The 25,177-nt window shown below is 45.0% G+C and overlaps 1 protein-coding gene across 1 annotated transcript in view; it reads right to left on the bottom strand.

Annotated features, from left to right (window-relative positions):
- Positions 1–18,937, bottom strand: part of Tiam2 (TIAM Rac1 associated GEF 2) — a 140,387-nt gene extending 121,450 nt beyond the window's left edge. Inside the window, exon 1 of the mRNA XM_059272808.1 lies at positions 18,839–18,937. The gene's annotated coding sequence lies outside the window, so the exon portion shown is untranslated. The remainder of the gene's footprint in view (positions 1–18,838) is intronic.
- Positions 18,938–25,177: the final 6,240 nt, after the last annotated feature.

Below are 25,177 nucleotides of genomic sequence, written 5' to 3'. Positions count from 1 at the left end.
GGCCAGGCTGATTAGCCAGGGAGTCCCAAGGGTCCAGTTGTCTCTGCCTCTCCAGCACTGAGATTACCCACACACACCACACTGCACTGACTTTGTTATTGGTGCTTTTGTTTTTGAACATGGATTCTTGGGATTGAGCATAGGTCCTCAGGCTTCTGAGGCAAGTACTCTGCCAACTGACCTACCTCCCGGGCCCTTGGTGCTTGGTATTTGCTTGTTTTTAATATATAAATAGTCTTTCTATCCTATTTTACCTTTCCTCTCATGTCTCCATCAGCATCATCCAAATCTTCCCCTACATTCCAGTCCCCCAAGACCTTGTGCCATCCAGGGGCGGACACCACAACCAAATATTCTAAAGAGTTAACATGGGTTTCAGGTGGCTCTCTCTTGTAACTTATGACCGCCAGAGTCAAAACTGTCAGCCTGACTTTGAAATAACCTCTCTTCATTAACTCTGCTTGAGCCATTCCACAAAATCAAGTTTGGTTTCTGCAAGCAGTGCCCCAGCTTCCCACCACAACACCGGCAGCCCGGGGACTTGGGCTGCGGGAGGGCTGCACCCACTGGCTTCCTTGTCTTGGACTGCAGAGACGCACACATCAGACACGTGCCTCAGGAAATTGAAAGCAGACATTGAACCCCTGAGCCTCAATCACATTTTACAACCAAAATATGTTCCAGTGATTCTACCAAGTTGTTCTTGGCAAAATCTTTCTTCATTATACACTGTTCCATTTAAACTTGAAAAATGAACGGGCATAAACCACATGGTTTCCCCTTCATGTAAATAGGTGTGTCTCCTGCTCTCATAAATGTGTGACTATTTTGCTTTAACTGGAGGTATGGCCCAGCTTCAGAGTTCTCTTTACCATGTTTCCATCTGAAGGCCACTGTCTAAGTTACCCTTAAAAGAAAATAAGGTGTTGCTGAAGCTTCTCTTAACTCTTGTGATTATACAGAAATCTGCTATGACTTTACCCAATAATTTATTAAAACTTTAGGAGGGGAGTTTAAGTTTGCTGATATAGCTAGGCACCGTAATACACATCTGTAATTCCAGCACTCGGGAGGCAGAAAAAAAGAAGGTCAGGAGTTCAATGTTATCCTCAGCTTGTTAGCAAGTCCAAGGGCAGTATGGAATTCTCAAGGCCTTGACGCAAAAAAAGTACAAAAGAGTATTTAACTTAAATGTTTTAAATTGCACAGGACCTGAATTTTTTGAGACTCAAAGTCTGCGGATGCATGGAGGGGCAGGAAGAATTTAGCATGTTCTGAATGCTGCTTTGTGCCAAAGATCCATTGGAAATAAGAACCCTAATTAATAACTTGCACAATTGCCCCTGCTTTATAGAAAAAGGACTTTAAGTCTCTGAGGGCTGAATGGCTTGTTCAAGATCACAGAGGGATTAAAAAAAAATAGGAATCAAACCAGGATTTTTTTTAAAGATTTATTTATTATGTATACAGTGTTTTTGCCTGCACACCAGAAGAGGGCACCAGATCTCATTGATGGTTGTGAGGCACCACCATGTTGTTGCTGAAAATTGAACTCAGGACTTCTGGAAGAGCAGCCAGCCAGTGCTCTTAACCTCTGAGCCATCTCTCCAGCCCCAAACCAGGACCTTTCTCATCATTTTTAATACTAACTGCCAAATCTAGACAAGATCTAGCGTCACCTAGGAGACCAGCCTCCGGGCACGCCATTGAGAGGTTGTCTAGATTAGATTAACTGGGGTGGGAAGACTCACTTTCACTGTGGGTGGCCACAGTCCACAGGGTGGGACCACGGCCTGAATAAAAAGGCGGCCAGCTGAGCACCAGAATTCATCACTCTCGGCTTCCTGACAGCAACACCAGCGACCAGCTGCCTCACGTTGTTGCTGCCTTGACTGCCCTACGTGATGAACCACATCCGGAACGTCAGCCAGACAAACCCTTTCTTTCTTAAGGTGTCTTTCTGCCACAGCAAAGAAACAACCTGTTTCCAAAGCACCGTAACAAAATAACTCAAAATGCCCTGCATATTTTTTTTTTTTTTAATGTGAAATTACTCCGTCTTCTTAAAAAGTACATTTAACTTCCAGGTTCCCCTTTCAGAGTGGTTGTGAAGCTCTGCTCCTCCCCTGAAGGAAACGTTAGTAAACCTCACGACCCTGGTAGTGAAACCAAAGGTGCCCCAGAGACAGGAGGAAGGGAGGAAAGAGCATCCATCCCAGATGACAGAAAGGGCAAAGCCCAGAGGAGAGGAGTGGGCAAGTGGGCCTGAAGCAGAGGAGGTGAAGAGGAGCAGAGTGGAGGCAATGAGGCATGAGAAGCTGATAAGCATGAGAAGCTGATCGAGAGCACAGCTGGGGGAGACATCCAAAGGCCTGGGGCTACTCACACTGACACTGAGCTACCATCACAGGGCCGTGGCAGCATGGGTGCGTATGTGCACCTGGGCTGCCTAGGTAAGTGGAAGCAGACACACGCTAAGCCAGGGTCAGGATTCAGGTGAGAGAGGTTAGGACGCGGCTGAGGGGGGCTGAGGAGTGGGCAGACATTGGATACGGTGAGAGAAGACAAGACCCTCCCTGGAGAGAAGTGTCCAGCGGAGGGAGAGGCTAGGACACTAGACTCCTAGCGTCTAAGACTCCGGTCTAAGTCACTGAAGGGAAAAGGCAGGCAGAAGAGAGCAAATTAGGGAAATATGGTATGGTTTGGGTTCCAAATATCCACAAAGGGCTGAGGATGGTAGTACACATCTGTAATCCCGGCACCGGTGAGGCTGAGGCAGGAGAATCAAGAAAGAGCTAATGGTCAGCCTGCAATACAGAGTAAAACCCTATCTAAAATTAAAAACCCCCTAAAGCCCGGTAGATTAAAGCCTTAGTTGCTAGTCCACATGGCTCATCTGGAAGAAGATGAAAACTACAAAGAAATATGGCTTTAGTGGGACAGGGTACCCTTAAAGGAGCTCCTGGGACACTGAGACCCTTCTCTCTCTTCTTCCCTCTGCTCCATCATGCTCTTCGCTATGATGTACTGCCTCATCACAGGCTCCCAAACAACAGCTAGTCAACCACAGACTGAAGGTGCTGATGTCATGAGTCCCCAACACCTGTCCTCCTCGACAGTCCATTTTCTCAGTATTTGGTCACAGCAGAGGGAAGCTGACCACTAGGAAAGATCAGGGATTCGATGCTGGACATGCTAAGCTTGACTGTGTCCACTAGACATAAACGAGACACTGTTGAGCAGGGTAGTTGGATGTGTGAGGCTGTAGGTAAGCCAGGTAAACTGGATGAGCTCTGTCTATGCGAGCAAAGGGAAGCCAAGGGACTCGAAACACTAAGAGGTCAAGGAGACAAGGAGAAGCCCACAAAGGTAACAGAGCAGTGAGCTGAATTGGGAGGAAATGAAGAAAAACATTCTGTGACCGGAAAGAGGCAGGACTCAATGGGGGCTTAAATGAGACCAGTAAGCACGGGGGAGATGAAAGAGGGCACAGGGTGGAGAACCAAATACAATGTTTAACATATGCATGCTACCATGAAGCTCATTCATCTGCATGCCAACTAAAGGAGTCAGAAAACTAAGTAAATAAAGGCCAGGGAGATTGCTCAGTGGTTAGAGCACCTGCCATACTAGCATAAGGGCCAGAGTTCAGATCCCCGCAAGCCATGTAAACACTGGGTGGGCCTGGTGACTCGCCTGTAATTCCAGTCTCAGAAAGTCCAGGCAGGATCCCCAAAGCAAAGTGACTAGACATAGTAGCCCATCAGTGAGCTCTGGGTTTGACTGAGTAGACCTTGCCTCAAGGAACAAGATAGAAAAGTGGCTAAGGAGGAATCCCGACATCCACTTCATCCACATCCCCTGCTAGAGTGTAAGCGATAACTTGTTCCGCCACTTCATACGTAAACTTTGTTTTTCTCCCAGTGCCTTGCCTTGCGACACCTAAGCCCGTGACTGTGGTTTTTGTCCCTGCCATAGTGCCTACTGCCAGGGAAAGAACTAACAAAACCAAAACAGGCCACCAGAATGAGACCACAGAGCAGAGGCAGAGACCGGAGTCATGTCGCTACAAACCAAGGGTTAGCAGCCTCCACCAGAAGCGGAGATAATCAAGGGAGGGTTCTCCTCAGAGTCTCAGAAGGAGTACGGCCTTGCTGTACTATGATTTCGGACGTCCAGCCTCCAGGGTCTCTAAGTGCTCAGAAGGCCTGAGGCCTTCAACTCACCCTGGAGAAACCCAACTGCTACTCTAACACTGACTTCCAACTAAAGCATGACAGGAAACGCTCCTGCCTGCGGAGGCTGTCCCCTCCAAAAGTCATGTTGAAATTTCATTTGCCAATGTCCAGTACTTCAGGAAGTGGGACCTAGAAATTATGGAATTCAGTCACAGGCCTTTCTCGCTGGATTGTTCTAATTCTTCCAGGTATGAAGAGCATCTCACCACAGCAAAACTGAGCTTGTGACTGTCAGGAAATCTTGCCATGGAGCCAATCTGCCAACCTCTTGTCTCTTTGCGTCACGCTCCTAGATTTCTTGCACTTAAAAACCATGAACAAAAATTAACTGTATTCTTTTTTCCCCCTTTGGTTTTCTTTTTGTTTTTCTGTGTAGCCCTGACTGTTCTCAAACTCAGAGATCCACCTGCCTCTGCCTCCCAAGCACTGGGACTAAAGGCGTGCACCATCATCACCCTGTAGATCTGTATCCTTTACAGAACAAGGGGGAATAAATGCAATAACTCAAAGAAAAATCCCACCTCCTAACCAAAGGCTGGCACGGAAATCGACTGGTATGAGAATGTCTACCACAGCTGCCTTCTCAAATAGGTTAGGGTAACTTGTGTGAGCTGGAAGTTCTCCGTAGCAGCAGTACAAAGATGAAGGCCATGGTTTGAGCAGAGTTTTGAACTGTGTTAGACAACAGAACGGCAAAAATCCTTCCTCTGATAGATGGGTAAATCTGCATAAGCTGATGAGATTTCTAAAGAGATGAAAAAGCAGGAGAAGGAGCAGGAGGAGGAGAGAAGGAGGGTAGAGAAGAGAGGTGCAGGAGCATGTGCAGTGTGTACCTGTACATACACACACGTGTACATATGCATGGCTCTTTATTCACTATAGCTACACCGACACAGATGTACCGAAGTGTTCCCAATTTCAAAATAGTGCAAGAACAGAATTGGCAGGCCACCCTGACTCCCACCCCAGCTGGGCTACATGGCACCCTAACTCCTTCCATCTCTCTGGGCAAACAACCGTCTCTGACATTTTGGACCTACCAGTTCAGTTCGGTGGGTTTCCAGTTTTCCAGTCTATAAAACTATTGAGGATTCGTTTTCAGCTCTATGACTACAAAGGGCTGGGAAAGCCAGGCTCCACTCTCCACTTAGCCCACAATTCAACCCCAGCACCCAGAAGGCAGAGGCAGAGTTCAAGGCCCATGTGGTCTACACAGCAAGTTCCAGGATAGCCAGGGCTACATAGAGAAACTGTGTCTCAAAAAACTGACAAAACAACAATAACAAAAAGATTTGGGAAGACCATAAAGAGAAAGGGGGGCGGGAAACAGAGAGGAAGAATGTGAAACAGATTCCTGGGACACAGTTAAGTCTTCCCAACACTTGTTAGCCCGTTCTAAGAAGGACTGGTAACTAGGGCTATAACTCAATAGCCGACCATTGCCTCGTATGTGAGAGGCCCTGGATTCAAACCCCAGAACTACAGAAAATAAAATTATCCCCAGACAGAACGATCAGGGACCTATTCCTATAGTTCGCTAAACAGGACTGAATAATAAAAAATATCCAATCACTGCTATTAAAATCCAATGATTAGCTCCATGTATTTTGTATCATTATTAGTTTTATTTTCTTCAATATCAGTGGTTTCTTTCAACCCTATCAATTCTATATAAATCTTTCAGAGACAGTTACCTTTTTCTACTTCTCACAAAGCCATCATTTCCTTGGCCTGTATCTAAGACACACTTAACTTCAAAGGAGAAAATGCTATTTCTTAAAAAGTAACAATAAGATCAAAATAACCCTGGCTCTGAATGTTCTGTGAACAGGAAATGATTTTCTAAGACCTCTAACAGTTGTTACACTAACTCAATTTATTATCACCGCGTACTTGAACTTTATAGAGCGGGGAAACCTGGAGACCTACACAGATCTGGGAGAGTGCCTTGGCTACTTAAGGAGTGCAATTCTGGGTTCATTCATTCATTCATTCATTCATTCCTCATTTATGTCTCGAAGGAGTTGTGGAGATCCATACCAACTGCACAGTAAGCAGGGCTCTACTCAACACCAACGTGGTCCATCCTCCGTCCTACCGAGTGAGTGCAAGTGAGGCCATGTTGGGAGGGTAATCTCTCCCCACAGACCCTGAGCCTCCCGCTGCCTTTTCCCCACAGGCATGGCCTGAGAAGGCTTTGCAATCATGGCTGATGGTTTTCTCTGAATGTATTCACGACACTCTCTAAGCTGCTGTTGTAGACTTGATTCACTGCAGCTTTGGCAGCTGCCTGTGAACCTAGGAAAGCCAAAACCAGTGCCAAGTGTCCAACTCAGCAGAAAAAGGGACCGAGAATCCCCACTCTGAACGGCCCTCCCCTTGTCTATCCGAGCAACATTTCTGAGATTAAAAGGAATCAACAATGCGACCAGTTATTCTGTGGGTAGTAACTGACCTGAACTTCACCCCCACGCCTCCACCCTCCCAAAGACATTTCTACAAAGGACAGGATGGACTGGGGGTGCCCACCACACCCACGGGAAGACAGCCTTCCTACAGCTAAAAATGAACTCTCACTGCACGACCCCACTCACACATAGCATCTTTACAGTGAAAGGAAACAGACAGTCAGAATCCCTAACCCTGACTTAAGGCCACAGTAAAAGGCTAAAACATACCAGGAAATACTCCAGCAGCCATACAGATGAACCCGTACTGTCCAGATAGCCTATAAATACACTTCCAAGTTATGACTTCAAAAGATCTTCCTATTTTTGTCTCTCCACCCACCAATTTTCTGAGAATTACAAGCTGGGCCAAATGAATGGTAGACGAATCGAGAGGGACCCAGACTAAAGTTTCTCTGTCCTGCTGTTGGCACATGCCCTCAGCTGGACAGCTTCTGCTCGGATTTAGAGCTCCAGTGAACGCCACCACTTGGATCCCTCACTCTGCTTAAACTGAGGGCTTCCCATTCAGACTACAACAGATTCTGTTTCCCCCCAAAAGTCCAAGACCAACCTAAGGATGAGTAATACTAGCAGCGAACAGCAATTTACAAGTTAGAAAATAAACCCTTACTCTGCTAAAAAGCTGCAGTTGCCATAATAATGGGAAATGACAAAAATATAATCTCAGGCACATTTCAGCTTCCAGCTACACCCCCCCCCAAAAAAAAATCGACTGGGAAAGATACCTAAAGGTCACTTACGCTTTGACATATTCAGACTGAGAAATGGGCACTTTCTTCAGACATCCTGGGGAGAAACAGTCCATACAAATCGGCTTGGAGAATTTTCAACTCATAAAATATTCTACAGCAACTGTAATACATCACCCTGAGGTGTTGGAAAGCATATGTGCACTAAACTTTCATATAATAATTCCTTTCTGTTCAGTAACGTGTGCTGTCTGAGTATAAACTAATGTCAGACAAAGCAGCACTCAAGGGTATGTTGCCAAGAAAAGCTTTTTAGAAAAAACGTTTCTCCCAGGTAAACTGTCTCGACTCGGGAGGATAGAAATACACATCTTTATGCCCTTACCTTGGTCAGAACTGCAGCTGTGGCCAGTTGTTCCCAGGAGCTTTCACCCAGCTAGGAGCCATGGTCTGTCTTCCTTCTGCCCTGCTGAGCCAGGAAACGGTGCCTAACACTTCAACTGCTCAGCCGTTGAGAGCTAAAAACGGATCGTGTGCAATGCTGGATGTATTTCTGTCTGCTCACTCGCTACACGCCCTCATCATGTTCAATTTTTTCCATTGATGGAACAGAATGAGGCAGTCTTAACCAGAAAGTGGTTTTTCCATGGGCTGCCTGGAGTGAATGCCCAGGACAGCCTGCCACAGGCTTCCGAGACACCAGGCTGCCCATGACTAGGTTCTTGTTGGGCCAGCAATCCACCATGACCACCGAAGTTCCATAGGAGCCTGGCTCCGAGGCTCACAGAATAAAGCCCTACTCACTCCAGAGCCACCCCGGCCTCTTTGGAAAAGCCCTGCAGCGTTGAGAATACACATCTACCATCCTCGTGTTTGGGGAAGCAGTCAAAACCACAGATGGAATGCTATGGTCATAAAACAGCGCCTCAAGAGCAGCCCTTAAAAATGATGCTATGATTAGCAAAGTATCAGATATACCCTCATTCTGTGTTCCTTGTTGGAATGAATTTTTTTTAAAGTTAACTCAGCAACAGCTTTTTACACTCAAAGTTCTTATAACCTAAATGTGGAGCTATTTTATCAAGAATATGCATTAAATTACTGTAGATTAAAGTTATACAACAGAGGCAGAGTATTTTTTTAAGTCTCACTATAACTTTTTTTTGTTTTTGTTTTTTTGGGGTTTTTTTTGTTTTTGGTTTTGTGGAGACAGGGTTTCTCTGTGTACTTTTTGATGCCTGTCCTGGATCTCGCTCTGTAGTCCAGGCTGGCCTAAAACTCAGACATCTGCCTGGTTCTGCCTTCCGAGTGCTGGGATTAAAGGCATGTACCACCACCACCTAGCTGACTATAACCTTTGATGAGAGGTGTTAAATACAAAAATATACAAGATTTTCAGGCCATCTTCATATTAAATTGTTGTTGTTGTTGGCTAGGTGCTGAATAGAACAGAATTACATCTCTGCTGTGGTGCTTAAATTTCTGCGGTTATATTCTGCAGAAGAAACAAAAATCCTATATTTTTTAAGGTGTATGTATTCCAAGTATACAGACTCACAACTCACCCTCAGCACGTGGCAAGAGCTTTGTAAGGTAACATGCTCATTTAAAAAATGAGACTAGGGCCATTGAGATTGCTCAGGGAGTTAAACTGCTTGCTGGCACAAGCCTGGAAAACCCTAGGACCCACAAAAAAATAGCCAGGTTCAGTGGGGGTACATCTGTAACCCCCGCAGGTCTACAGTGAGATGGGAGGAAAATCTCCAGAGAGCTCTCAGGCCAGCTGGACTGCAGTACACAGTACCTACCTCAGCAAGGCGGAAGATGAGCATTGATACCCACCCATACATCATCCCCTGACCACACATGTGGCCTGTGTACACACACAGATAATTTTTTAAAAAATGAATGGAGCTAAATATGCAATAGGTGAGTTATTAACGATCAGATTCTACTGCAGTCAGATCAACTTGTCATTCCTCACTTGGATTTTAAAAACACACCTTGTTGACATGTACACATTGACACATAAAAATAACCACACCGAGAATAATATTTTACATAGCTTAACACATACTTGAGGGGATGTATCCTAACCTCAATTGGCAAATAAAAAACATGGCATAAAGTCATCAGTATAATATTTATAAAGCAAATAGAATTGCCACAAAAATTTTAAATTAACACAGAGCCAGAAACTTTTAATACTGGTGAAGCGGGCCAAAACAAAACAAAACAAAAACAAACAAAAACACCCAATTCAGCCTCTTTCCTCTACATATTTTAAAACTGATGCCTTAGCTCACCATAGTGGTCCATGCCCGCAAGCAACAGAATCTGGTAGGCTGAGGCAGGAAAACTGTCAGGAGCTGAAAAGTTAGCCTGGACCACAGAGTGTGATCCTATCTCAAAAATAAACAATAGATAGGTGACAGAGGCCATAAATGTAGGCACAAGGTCACAGAGCTGTTCAGCACCAGGCACTGGAGCAAAGACACACACCCAAGAAACCACAGCCTCTGACTGAGTAAGAAGGTTGCCATAGAAACCGAGTCACAGAACAGAAAACATGGGAATTCCCCAAATGTGTGTTTTTGAAAGGCCCTAGGTAAATACTGAAGGACGAAGAGTACCACTACGTCACTGACCACTGATTCTTGACATCTAGCAGCATCATGGCTGTTACTTTTTTAAAAGGTAAGTAGGGATGGGGAGATGGCAAAGGGTGTGCACAGCAGGAGACCAGAGTTCAATCCCCAGGGCCCACATAAAAGTATATGCCTGGAACCCAGTGCTGGACTGGGGGGAATATGGGGGAGACCAGTGAATCTGAGCGTGCACTGGCTAGCCAGTCTAGTTAAAATGATAAATAAACTTCAAGTTCCGTATGAGATCCTGTCTCAAAATAATTCGGAAAGTGATAGGATACCCGAAAGTCAATGTGTGGCCTCCAGACAGGGACACACAGATAATTGCATCATTTCTGCCCATCACATGCACGCCTCTGCCCCTCTCTCTCTCTCTCTCTCTCTCTCTCTCTCTCTCTCTCTCTCACACACACACACTCTCTCTCTCTCTCTCTCTCTCTCTCTCTCTCTCACACACACACACACACACACACACACACACACACACACACACAATAAAATAAAATAATAACATATACACATAAATAATCTAGAGTGGGGGAAAAATAACTTTGAAGGAGAAGACTCCTAGATAGGAATGGAAAAATTCTACCAGAAGGAAGGCAGAAACACAGCAGCATTTGAGGGTGGATACCCTGTCAGTACAGCTGCATGTCTGGAATCACATGAGCATCTCTATCATCCTGCCTTTAGATTTGAAGGTAATTCTGATCTTGTGATACATTTTATAAGTAGATCCCTTTAATGTCAGAATGATCTGTGATAACAAATCACTGCCAACCATGACCAGACGTTTCAAGTGGACTTGAAACTGAGCATGTACAAAGTCACCAGGGTCTCAAATGATGTAAGATGATTTTCAAATTCCTTAGACACAGAAGCTTCAACAAAATACTTTCAATTTAGGCCTCTATCCCCAAATTCCAAAACCCTGTCTATTTTCAAATCAGGAAGCCAGGCTTCATCTTTTCACTATTCCATTACAAGATGGTGTAACAGGGCATATGTGTTAACAGGCATCTAAAATTAAATGCCTTGGCAAAGATCCCCAAGAAACATGTAAATTGCTACTTGAGAAGTGTTCACTTCAGAAGCATATAATGCAAAAGTATGGCTAAAAGCAAATATCACAGAAATGCTAACAATTATAGAATTTAAGTGGCAAGCTGATGGGTTCTCCCTCTATGGTTCTTTTGATCTCTTTTTGTACTCAGAAAAAAAAACTTGCAAATTTTCTTAATAAAAGGTGGGAGTAAATGGCATATGTGTTCACACATGTCAGTCCATGAAAAACACTGTTTTGCTTAAATGCCTCGTTGAGACTAAACAAAACTTGTCATCCTGATTGTAATCAAGAATATGAATATTCCACACTGTGGGAGCGAGCACACGTGTGCACAAAGGCATGCTCATGAGGGTTTCTGCATCTCTTGGAGAAAAGATGGAACGTGTAAAATGATAAAATATGGTGTAGATAAAATATTCCTCTAGAATAAAATGAAGTCTGATCGTGGAAGAAAGGGTAGAAAGAATGAAAGGCCGGAGGATGGCAGGGACAGTCACAAAATGTGGCCCTAGCACTTATGGACTTGCGGAAGCTGTGGGTGTCGGCACAGGGGCTGTAGAAGACTGAGCCCATCAACAGAACAGCTTCCGCTGTTGACAGTGGAGGGCTTCTGGGGGGAGAGGATGTGACTCTATTCAGTGATGTAGCCACTGGTGATTCCCATGCTCTAACAGACAGCTCCACATCCACATCCCTACAGCTGGCCCCTGATTAAACTCGGGGGTCACAGAGCAAAAGCAAAGACATAATAAAAAGACATGGAGGTTGAGTCTGGGCATGGCAGGAGGAGGGGTATGGGTGGGGACGAGAGGGGGACAGAGGGTGCGGTGGTAAGCGTGAGCAGAAAAGGTCACACACACGAGTGAAGTCGCCAGATAAGCATTCTTTTAAATTTCGAGGACTTGGTGATGATAAGTGTTTGCTAGCATGCACCAGGCTCTGGATTTGATATTCAGCCACACACAAAAATTAAAATAATTTATACAAACACATATGCCCCACTATCACAAACGATAAAAATAAAATTATAGTGAGTATAATAGACGTATCTCAGAACCCAGGTCAGCAATTCACTTTAGCAATGCCAGTGCTACCTGAAATCTATTTGCTTCATCTTAAAATGGAGTGGCTAACAGCAGCACTCACCACAAATGAAAACAAAAACAAATGTATTAAAGTATACAAAGGGCCAAGAAAAGCTAAAAATAATTTTATGATACTGATGATGAAAGCCACAACATGCTAAGTGCTCAACCACTGAACTTCATCCTCCAATGTCAAAAGGCAATTTTTAAAGTACTATGAGGTGATATCAATAATCACTCTGCTTTGAATCTGAGAAACTCAATTCAGTATCAGCCATACTTTGAAGGTTGCTCAGATAATTACTGAGAAACAGCTCAGCAGAAGCATCCCTTATTACTGACTGATCATCAGCATGGAGTTAAATAAAGGAAAACATAGCAACAATAAACAAGAGTTAAAAACATAAGCTGCCTTTGTCCAAACAAGATTCCAGAAGACTAATCCCGCACAAGCATGACTCTTTGGTCCAGTCACACTAATAAGAAAAAAAATCTGGATATCTCCTACATAAAAGGACATCTCCTGTGTTATTTCTGCGGAAGAGCAATCCTTCAGACCACAGGGGATGGACCAGCACAAAACTACAGAAACATTGCCTACAAGAACACAAAGGTTTGCAGAAATATTAACTGAGCTGGTGATTTTTCTCCCCAGCTGAGCAAAAACTCCAAATCTAGCCAGGCTGTGCCAAACGCAACATCTTTAAATCAGCACAGAGACCAGAGTGAAGGTGGGTACAACAGCCTTCATGTCCAAAGATCTGCCTCCCAGGCAAGATGCCGAAAACCCATGCAAATATACAACAGACACACGCAGTGTGTTTGCCACTTGGTTGTGGTACCCTGGAAGCTGACCGGTTCCCCCAGCATCAAGGTATTACAGCCTCTCCAGCCTGTCTACCAATACCGCTGTGTGATTTGATACAAATGATTTAATCTCTCTGAGCCTGTTTCCCAACCTGTAAGATGGGGAGAACACCTCTTGCCTCCCAGGTTTACTGTAAGGATTAAGTCAAACATTAAATGCAAAGCATTTAACACAGAGTCTGCCTGAGAATGTAAATTGGAAGCTGGAGAGACGGCCCAGTGGTTAAGAGCACTGGTTGCTCTTCCAGAGAACCTATATTTGATTCCCCACCCACATGGTGGTTCACAGCAGTCTTAACTCCAGTTCCAGGGCATCTTCTCCTGGCCTCTGCAGGTATTGCAAACATGTGGTGCACACACATAAGTGCGGGTGAAACATTCATATGCCTAATGAATAAATCTTTAAAAATGAATATATTTTGCATCTAGCTTAGATCTTGTTAAGATCCTGTATTACTAGAAAATCCACTACTTAAAAAAAAAAAAAAAGCTGACACACAGTGAATGTCCAGTGACTATGTTAGTGAAAGCATGAATGAGTAAGGACATGAATGAGAGAGAGAGAAGACGTCTATCGTGGGGAGGACGTAAAGATGAATAGAAGACTCTCTGTGGCAGTCTCAGTCCTTCTATCAGAAGCTGCTTGTTGCCTTCTGTGGTGGTTTGAATAGGATGGGCCCCCACAGATGCATGTGTTTGAGTGCTTGGCCCCAAGTGGGAGTGGCGTTATGACAAGGTGTGGCCTTGTTGGAGGAAATGGTGTCACCTTGCAGGCAGGCTTTGAGGTCTCGTATGCTTAAGCTATGCCCAGTGTGACACAGTCTCCACCTACTGCCTGTGGATCAAGGTGTAAACCTCTCAGTTCCTTCTCCAGCACCATATCTGCCTGCATGCTGCCATGCTTCCCCGCCATGATGATAATGGACTGAACCTCTGAACTGTAAGCCAGCCCCAAGAAATGCTTTCCTTCCTAAGAGTTGCCACGGTCATGGGGTCTCTTCACAGCAATAGAAACCCTGACTAAGACACCTTCCTTAAGAAGAAGGCAACCTCAGGAAACTAAAAGCAGGGTTGTCCTATGATCCAGCTACACCACTCAAAAGGGACACGCCCAAAGGTACCTCAGGTAGCCCTTGAGGGGCATACCTAAGCATCCATGTTTATAGAAGCACTCACTCCTCCCATAGTCAAGTTATAAAAGCACCTTAGGAGCCCGCCGACAGATGAAAAGATAAAATATGGTCTATGCACAGAGTGGAGTTTTATTCACTTTTAATAATGAAATTGTGTCACTTGTGAAAACGAGGACAGAACTAATGATCACCATGTCAAATGAAATAAGCCAGACTTCAAAAGATAAAACATCACATGCTTCCTCGTATGTCCAATTGAGACATAGAAAGAAAGAAAGAAAGAAAGAAAGAAAGAAAGAAAGAAAGAAAGAAAGAAAGAAAGAAAGAAAGAAAGAAAGGAGGGGAAGAAGTAAAGGCAGGCAAAGGAAAGTGATAAATGATCAAAAAGATCAAACACAGACATGAAAATATCACCAAGAAACCCATTATTTTCTACAGTGAATCTATGTAAATAAGTAAATAAAACCACCCCACATGTGACCCCTCCGATCAAACTAAACTGTCAGGAGATTCTGTCTCAATCCCTCAGCCATTCTTCTGAGCTGCTTCCAGCTCAAGGGGATGCCCAAGCAAGCCTCTAGCTACATCTTCATCATCAGGACCACACTGCTGCCTGGCCACATACTGGCCTCTTGCTCTAAGGAGACCCTGGTGATGACAGGGGCCACACTGCATAAGTCCCCCCAAAATGGCTGCTAGATATTGAGTGAGAAATACAGTTTTAACTTTTAAAGCAAACTAGAAATGACTTCAAAAATCTCTTAAGTCAGAGAAAATTCAAAATTAAATAGTTATCACTCTAAAGCCAGTGTAAATCTAAATTTCAAAACAGAACCTTTTTCTGAGTGTTTAAAAGATATCAGACATGCAAAAATGCCTAAAGGAGTTGATCATTATGGAAATGAGGTTTACACCATGAATATTGAAAAGGTTCAAGTGTTATCTTGCATTAAACAAGCAAATCTTGTTAATTTTTAAAAAAAAAAAACCTCTGTGTTTGTGTGTGCACACATGTGTGCACTTGCATGTGCATTCGAAAACCACTGCCCACATGTGGAGGTCAGAGGACAATTTATGGAAGCCTGTCTCTTCTACGGTGTGAGTCCTGGTGATTGAACTCAAGTATTTTCAGACTTGGTGGCAGGCACCCACTGAGCCACCTTGCTGCCCCAAACCTCATTAATTACTAGTTACTTTTCTAAGAACAAACAAGTGTTATATGACAAAAATTAAAGTGTTAAACTAATTCTTCATAAGCTTTCCTTTCTAGGAATTTTTTCCTATAAGTTAATACATCCAAATTAAATTCACTTTGACAATTCAAAATGAAAGAATGCATTAAGACCTCTGAAGGCTTTTTATTTTATGTGTATGTATGCATTGTGTGCTCTTTGATGTGTATGCCTTGTGCCTGTTTGTATGCACAGATGCATGTGAATCCCTTCAGAAGCCAGAAGAGGGCATCAGACCCCCTGGAGCTGCTCAATGTGGGCACTGGGAACTCAACTCTGGCTCTCTGAAAGGGTGAACAAGTGCTTTTAACCACTGAGCCCTCTCTCCGGCCCCTACAACCTCCATTTTGAAATTCAAATGGATTGCTTCATAGTAAGTAAATGGTGATGTGACTGCAAGTCACGCAATGCGTAGTTTTAAAAAGTCAGGGTACTAAAAAGATAAAATGAACTTGTTGGTGGGGACACACACACAAAAAAAAATCTTTTAGGAAAAAATACTCATGGAATCTTGGCCTATAAACAATAGCCCTGAATGCTGTTTACAACATTTTAAGGATTATCCTTGAACCCCCCAGAATGTGATCCTATCTTGCCTGGCTCTAAAGGTAACCAAGTGCTTTGTCCAGGCTCTCTCTCAACTCGGTGGGTTTTTTTTAGACTAAAGTGGTACAGGCTGCAAGGCTCCTAATGAGTGCAAACCAGAGTTGGTGAGCCCAAGTTGGAGAAGAGATGAACAGAGCAGTCTACAAAGCCCAAGCTTCCTTTTAATTTGGGGGCCTCCTCCATCACCTGCACAGATGGGCTGCTCTCTTTTTGTTTAAATCTATTGAGCAAAGGGTGCCTCTCAGCACTCTCTGGAAAAAAAAAAAAAAAAAAAAAAAAAAAAAAAAAAAAAAAAAAAAGAAAGCAGCTGAGAATACCTTCCAGTGGGTTCAGCAATCATTTAGCCACTCTCAAACTCCCACTAATTACTGTGACTCCCCTCCGGTCGCTATCTGCCCACTCCCCTCTCCCCAGCCTGCCTCCTCACTGCTTAAGTCACCGGCCATGAATGTCCCTGCCCCACACTGCATTCCCTCCTGGTCTACCTCAGCACATGCACCAGAAGCATGCCTTCCCATCAGATAAAACAAAGAAAACAGACCCCAGGTTGGTCTCCCTGGAGCTCGGGAGGTTCTGAGCAGATTCCTGAGACACCGGCTGGTCTATTTTTGGCTCCTGGTTAGGGCTATGTCCAGGTGGAGTTGGGGTCCAGTGGACAAGCTAGTCCCAGGGTCCACACATATGCGCAAATGATACACACTTCCCATTTCAGCAAGCTGTGAGATTTCTAAGGAAAAGAAGGGAGCAAGCCAGCCAAGCTCAGGGTAAGATCATTTTTACATCCAGCTGGTGTATTAAATATCTATAATTTGGGGAGGGGGGGGAGACATGGCTCAGAGAGTAAAGTACTTGCCCACAAATGTGGGGACCAGAGTTCAGATCACAGCACCTACAGAAAAGCCAGGCAGGGATAGCAGCCAACTTTAATCCTAACACATGGGAGGCAGAGATGGGACCCCTAGGGCAAGCTGGCTAGCTAGACAAGCCAAATTGGCACACTCTAGATTCAAGTGAGAGACCCTGGCTCAGTATATAAGGTGGAGAGTGATCAAGGAAGACGATTGATGTCAACCTCAGGCCTCCACGTACATGTACGCCCCACACGTATACAGCATTTCCCTAGAAACTCCAGCCTGACACAGACCTTGCCACCAAGTGTGGGAACCCTTTCCCACCAAAGCAGAGTCCAGCAAATTACACTTCTGGGAGTGAGTTTATCGCTTTCGTACAGAGAATACTGGAGGAGTTACTCACAGAAACATAGATGACATGTTTTGCCTCCCTGGGCAAAAGCAGCAATACCACCAAAAGGCTGGCCCCGGCATGGACGGTGTCTTATCGAGAGCTACATAGATGGAGTGCCCTCACCCCATTATCCTTCCACAGACTACAAATTCTAACATCTCCAGAGTCATGAAATTAGGACAGAATTACATACTAATGGCCAGGAGGTGCAGGGTTAAGGGGATGGCTGGAATCTCAGGTGAAGGTTCAATGGCTCCCCCTCCCCCCTTACTTCTATGATGGAAGGTCAACAGTCAACAGGCCAGGCTCAGGGGTCTTAACTAGTTGCAGCTGTCCTAAAGACAGTGAATATTGTGTTCAGGGGACAATATTCTACAACACAGTTCAATCCCCAGAGCTCATGTAAAAAAATTTCAGGAGCAGTGTGAGCCTGGAATCCCAGAGCTGGGGAGGTGAAAACATATGGGTCTCTTGGGCTCATTGGCCAGTCAGCCTAGCCAAATCAGCAAGCCAGGCCAGCTGGAAACTGTGTCTCAATAAAAATTAAGATGGGCGGCTCCTGAGGTTGCCCCCGGCTTCCACACCACACGAAGACACATGGTCACATCATGTCATACTACACATTCACTTATATACATCACATACTCACACACACACACACACACACACACACACACACACACACACACACGCTGCCTGTTGTGCACCATGCACAGATGTGGGCTCAGGAACCAGGCAGCAATGAACCAGATAGAACTTCTGGCTCCAATGAGGACAAGAAGTTGATACACAAATATATGAACAAATGAATAAGCAAAGCAGGTATCAGGGAGGGATCATCATTCAGCAGAAAATTAAAATACGGTGGCAGAACGGGGCCGCGCAACCATTTGATTGGTGGTTTCTGGACCCTCAGAGATAGATCTGTGAGCTGAGAGCTAATTTCGTACAATGTAACCAACCAGGAAAAAGAGGCAAAGGCTGTTGGAAGTTTGTTTTGTGAGTGCACTTCTGCAAAGCATCATGGGCTGCAGACCCTCTTCCCCAGACACTGCCTGGAATGCCAGCCTCTCCAACAACACATCTACCAGGGAAAACCCGAGGATGGCACAGCAGAAACGATGCAGTGGGAATCTTACCTCACCTTGGCGGATTCCTTATGGCCAGAGCTTGGAGCTTACCTATCCTACAACTCCAGCCAGAAACTGTACTTCCTAAATGTTCTCAGATGGGAGCGTCTACATACTGCGACATCTAAACATGTGTCAATCAGTACCTGACATCCAAGACACAGCTGGAGAGCTCGATCTCCTCCATCTAGAGCCCCACAGAGGGACTGGGCAGATTTCCACACTGAACGGATCATCCAGCCAAGTGCCTTTGTGATAATTTACTCAGACTGGAGCCCATGAGTGCCAGATCCTCCATATCAGCACTGAGGAATCCACTGCCCTGCCTGATTCCCAGCTTCACAGCAACACAGGAATGTGGTCATTCAGCAAAGACACCAGACTGACACAGACTCTCACAGATGTGAGACACAATGCCTCAAACTTACCCTTAAGTAGAAAAACGTGTGTAGACAACGCTGAGTGTAGTCATTCATTCATCCACAAGGAGCTGGCTGAAGAGGTATCTTTGTCAATCACTCAGCCCTGCCAAAAGACATCAAAGAGACAGAAGTGGTGAGCAACAGTTTTTCACAATCTGAATTTTGTGGTTAAAAGTCAACATCTCGACATTGTGCTATATCACAGACTTGATAGGGAAAAAATCTATAGAGAAATGGGTACAAGGTTAAATGATTAACTATAAAGAAAATCTAAGGGTCTTCCCCCGCGCTAACTGGAGGGGGAGGTTTACTGCTCCATCCCATAACCTCACATGGATGAATGGAAGCCAGTAAGCATGGACAGATGATAGGCAAGGGAGGAAGAGAAGACAGTGAGCCCGGACAGGAAAAGGGGGAGATAAATGGATAGGTAGGTAGACAAAAATGAGGTAGCTGGTTATAGGTGATAAAGAGGTTGATAGATGCAAAGGCAGATAATAACCAAGTAGAGGATAAATAGAAAGACCAGATGGGCAGGTGAGCCTAGGGTGGCCAAGCTACTAACTACTCCGGTCATTGGACATACAGTATAGGACAATGTCTGTGGTCACACTGAGCTTCATTCAAACAGAGAGAAGCAGTCAAAACAAACGAGGGCAAAGTTATGAAAATATCGTAGAGAGATGTGCTGTGCAGACAGACAGGTCATCAGGCAGCCAGGGACAAGTGGCCACTTTAAAATAGAAGAGCAGGAAATGGTTCAATGAGCCAACGGTAGAGAGAGGATCCCTGGGGTGGAGGACTAGCCGAGACTCTAGTGAGGCCAGCACGTCTCCAAGAGTTATCACGCAGGGCAGGAGAGTCAGAGGAGGAAGGACTCATTCTTAGCAAACAGGCAGTCTGTAGGCCTTCTCAAATTACAGAGAATGAAACCTATGTTTGACATGCTCCCCAGAGATGTGCTCGTGGCCCATTAGTCATCAAACCAGAAAATCCTCCCCCACACCCACCAGGAAACAGATTGAAGAAAATGAGGAGAGAAGGGTGGGTTTGCCATTTTTTGTCCATTTATTTAGAGCTGGGTTCTTGCCATATAGCTCAGGCTGGGCTCCAGCTCCTGAGTTCAGTGGCTCTCCTACCTTATATCCTGAGTATTGAGAGATGTGTCTTAGTTTAAGACCCCACAGAACCTCTGACATTTACACGATACACAGATAAGAGTGCCTCCTACCCAAACTCTTGGAACCACAACATTTCAGATCACAGAGATGTTCGGATTTTGGAATAGTTGTATAGACTTCACCAAATTTTCTGAATTGCTAACAATGATACCCCAAAGGTTTCTGATTCCAGATTTCAGATGTGTAGATTGAAGGGCCCAGCATGGACCACATTAGGTGCTGAGGATGCGGTGTAGCATCTCCATCCTTGACAGGGGAACACTATGGAGCCAGTAGGCTGACTCTGCCACCCAGGTCTAGAGCATGGGTCTATATTTCAGACAGTCTGAACCTCCAGTTTCCTCAACTATAAGACAGAGATGATATTCGTTACTGTAAAAGTATTGATTGTGATTAAAGCATGAAAAGTACTTGCTGAGTGGTCAGAACAAGAGGAACGAGGCGGGACTAATCTTTCACTGTAAAGTCACATTGGCAGGTACTTGATTGTCACCACAGTGCATTCTATAGGGATGCAGCTGGACAGTGTGGTATGATGGGGATAATGGTTTCAACTTGCAGGGTTCCAATAGCAGAACTGGTGTGGTCCTTCTAAAACCAGCCTAAGCCGAGGACTGTGGTTCATATCTGTAATCCTAACATTGGAAGACTGAGGCAGGAGGAGTGCTGTGAGTGCAAGCCCGGCCTGCCTACAGAACAAAATCCTGTCTCAAAAAAAAAAATCAAAACCTATGGGCAGCAAGTAAAGGCACTTGTTGACAAGCCCTATAACCTGAGTTCCATCCGCAGGAACCGCAGTGGAGAGACGGAACTGAGTTCCATAGGTTGTCTTCTGACATCTGCGTGCACTCACAGACAGACTATAAACAAAGGTATACAAACATTTTGTTTGTTTTAGATAGCCTTGGCTGGCCTAGAGCTTGCTATGTAGACCAGGCTATCCTGGAACTCACAGTGATCCTCCTGCCTCTGCTCCTAAGTGTTGGGATTAAAGGCATGTGCCACCATGCCTGGCTTATACAAACATGAAAACCACTCACTCTCTTTACTCTACAGATGATAATTTAAAATCACAAGCAATAGCTAACATGGTCCAAAAAGACATACATGGCTCAAAGAAAAATTTCAGGCATCTGGTCTATTAGTCAAGGTTGCCTGCCATATAGAATAAATCTCACAGTGACAAAATAATACAATTCACTTTGATATCAACTCAGGTGGATCAAAAGTATTGTGAACTGGTAAGAAGAGAAAATCGAATTGAGCTTCGTTGGAATGCATCTAAATAGAACATACTGATGATCCTCAAAACCCAAGAATTACCCTATTTCATGGATGGCTTGACAGACAGCTATTTTACTAACCAAAACACTCTGAAATGCATGTTTTCCACGTTCGTCATTTTCATGTGATAATGACATTGTGTCTCAGTATGTGCCTTCCTCACTTACCTACCCTCCTCTCCCAAGTCTTATAGGGTTAATGCTCTCCCACTGGTGTCTAGCTTGGCTGCTTATACATGGCGCTTAAAGAAAGAAGCAATAAACAGGTAAATGGAAAAACTAAGCCAGCAGATTACCAACAACTCATCATAATTCTATTCTAAAACAGCTGCCTCCCCAGCCTATCACCAGGACTGATGTTGAAAATGACAGGAAGTTGTAATAGCCCCTTTCACTGTGGACTAAATGAGGGGAAGAGATGCTTGATCCTAGGGCACACTGATACCAACCCTGAACATCTTATAGATGGACAAAGTGAGACCCAGAATAGTCCAGCGAGGCCTTCCACATGAACTGGACATCAGCTTGGTTCCAAGGGGGACCATTAGTGGCCACCAAGATCGCTCAGCTGTGAATCACCATCTTCACCTTCCCTACTTTCTCCAGTGTCATGTGAATAAAGTGGCCCTCACCTAGTTGGACCAAGAGCCACCTTCAGCAAGTGGATGGTCTTTCTGTGGTCCATGAGGATTGGCAACAGGCTAGGTATGCCAGCATCTCAAAACTACGGGTTTTAACATGGCCTCTGTCTATTGTATCTAGCCTAAAAAGATTACTGTCTAACAGGCAAGTTTCAGAGACATACCACTGTCCTTTCCCAAATGAGTCTGTCATTTACCTGGACAGGAAAGTTGCCCATCGCAGAAACAAAGAAATAGCATAAAGCCTAGCTAACCACAGAGGTCAACACAATGGCCTCTCTGGTCATTGCCATTTTTACCCATTGAGAATTGTCTTATTTAGGGTTTCTATTGGGGAGGAAAGGGTTATTGGATTTATACTTCCACATTGTAGTTCATCACTGAAGGAAGCCAGGATAGGAGGAACTCAAACAGGGCAGGAACCTGGAGGCAGGAGCTGATGCAGAGGCCATAGAGAAGTGCTGCTTACTGGCTTTGCTTTCTTATAGAACCCAGGACCACTAGCCCAGGGATGGCACCTGTCCATAATGGGCTAGGCCCGCCCCTAATGGTTTAATGAACATTAATTAAGAAAACACCCTACAGGCTTGCCTGCAGCCTAACCATATGGAGCCATTTTCTTAAATGAGGGCCCCTCCTCTCAGATGACTTTAGCTTGTGCAGGTTGACCTAAAGCTATTCAACACAAGAGTGCTTTCCTCCACAACAGCTCCTGGAACCATTGTCCACTCTCATCCCTTGAGAGAGCCTTTCTTTTCTCCGTAATAAACTCTACCTGCCCTAGAACATTGTGTGTGTCTTGTCGGAGTTCTTTTGATGACAATCAGAAGGCCCCTGGAGCTGAGGGCGGGTAGACAAGATCCTCCCGGCACTGACAAGCAAAATTTACCTGCCAGAGAACTCCAGCAATTCTGCTTTCCAGTGAGACAGAGGGTGTGCTTGGCCTCCACCTGCTCACAGGCACCGCATTTGAGCACGGTCATTAATCTACGTTACTCCTACCCTTTTTCAGTGTGAAGACCAGGCAGTCGTGGAGTCCCAGAGTGGCCCTGCTTGTCACCATGACATCACTTTCATTTAATACAAACGCGTCCTACATTTTTCTTCCCCGAGTTTTTTTGAGACGAAAAGTTGCTAGCTTTTTAAGTTCAACAGTACTTAAAATTCTGTTCCCACACCCTCCCAAGAAGGTGAATATGAACTCTACCATCAGCTACATCGCTGAGGGAACAGTACATTTAAATGATACATCAGGGATAGGGAGACGGCTCTGGATAAAGCGCTTGCAGCACAATCATGAGGACAGGAGTTCAAATCCTCAGCGCCACAGCTCTCGATGGCTGAGAAAGGGGATACTCTGGGCAAGCTTGTTACCAAGACTAGCTGATCTGTGAGAGACAAGGCCTCAGTACCTAAAGTGGAGAGTAACTGAGGAAGACACATGTCATCAACCTCTGGCTTCTACACATGCATTCATATGTGCATCCATACATATACACCAACACACACATATACACATTCATACATGTGTACATTCATACACATGCACATGCAGCATACACATACTAAACAAATAAATGTTACATGAGTCACATTAGAAAACTCAACTAAATGCCTCTATTTATCCAGCATTCACCACCAGGTGAACAGGTGTGGGACCCAAAGTACTCAGCTCAAATATCCACAGTGGTCAGTTTGAAACTTCTGAGGAGGACAAGGACATGGTCACAACCCGATCGCCCTTAAAGTACGTTCTTCCCACCCTACCCCATCTAGGTAGAACGTTCTTTCCTTCCTGGTCCTGCTGGTCCTGCAGACTGAACCCAGGGCCTCAGGAGTAGTAGCAATGCTCTCCCACAGCAGCTCTTACTGACAAGCTTTGTTCCCTCAAGTGCAGGCCCTCTTCACATTACACCCACTGAGCTCAGCACCTCCTTAATGAATATGCTTGAAAGCTGCTGGGTTTGTTTCAGCCTATTATCAGCTCAGTAGCTTATCAGTTCAAGGGGCCCCAGGGTAGGAGTCAAACAATGCAGCTCATGGGAAATTCTCCAGGCCTGAAAGTGACAGGTGAGTCTCTGGTCTCCATTAAGACCCATCACGTGACTGGGGGGGGGGGGTGTTGTATCTGACTGAACCCCTCCAGGATCACCACTCACAGGTCGCTGAGCTGAGCATGTCAGTCTCATTGGCCTTTAGAGGCTCAAGAGACGATGAATAAAGCCACTCAGAGACCATGTCCGGGCATTAGGTAAGACTACATTATGATAAGCTGCGTATCTTCTGTGAACCATCTTTACCTCTCTCCCCTGCCATCACTACACAAAGGACGGGGGCAATCAGATCCTGGGCTCCACAGAGGTAAACCAGACACAGAATCACCCATTGAACTGGAACAACTAACCAACAAGCGTAACTGTACAGAAGGCAATGTAAGCAAGAGAACAAAATGCCAATGGAACCTGCCATGTGCCAGCAATGAGAGCATTTCTTTAACAGAAGTGGGGAATTAAAAAAACAAAATGAGAGGACCTAATGACTCTAACTTGGGGTGGAGAGAACATGTAAGTATGTCTAGGGGAATGGTTCAGTCAGAAAAGAGTATGCCATGCAAGCATCAAGATCCAAGTTTGATTGCCAGAACTCATGTCAAAAATTGGGTAGAGTGGTCTGTGTGAGTAACCACTGGGCTAGAAAGGCAGAGGCAGTAGGGTCCTTGGGGGCCCGATGACCAGTGAGACTAGCCATATTGGTGAGCTCCAGGCTTAGTGGAAAACAATTGATCAAGACACCAGCGTTGACCTCGAGGCTCCATATGCCTGGCACATGCACACCGATACACCTGCACACACATGCATACACTAATATACCTGCACACACATGCACACAATCAATAAGTAAAAACACAAGGAAGAGCAACTTGCATCACTCCTAAGGATGACCACCAGAGAGTTGAGGATAGACCAATCCATCAGCTGTGCATGCATCAACAAATGTGTTCAAATTTGCAGCAGGGTCTGAGCCATCTCTACCAAGGATGTGATGCAGCCCTCAGCAACCCTGCAGAATGACAAAGTCTCAGGGACCAACAAGTCACAGAGCAAGGCAGACTGGGACACACCTGCCCCCCATGAGGTGGTTCCCAGGAATGAGTGTAACTGGGGAAGGGGGCCTTGCTTTATCTCTGAGCTTAGATGGTTGAGCCTGACCAGAGGTATTCTCTGCAGGGCATTTTTTCAT

This window comes from Peromyscus eremicus, chromosome 8b, assembly GCF_949786415.1.
Source record: "Peromyscus eremicus chromosome 8b, PerEre_H2_v1, whole genome shotgun sequence".
In the NCBI taxonomy this organism is placed as follows: domain Eukaryota; kingdom Metazoa; phylum Chordata; class Mammalia; order Rodentia; family Cricetidae; genus Peromyscus; species Peromyscus eremicus.
Note: the sequence above shows the minus strand (reverse complement) of the source record. Positions and strands in the feature narration are given on the sequence as shown.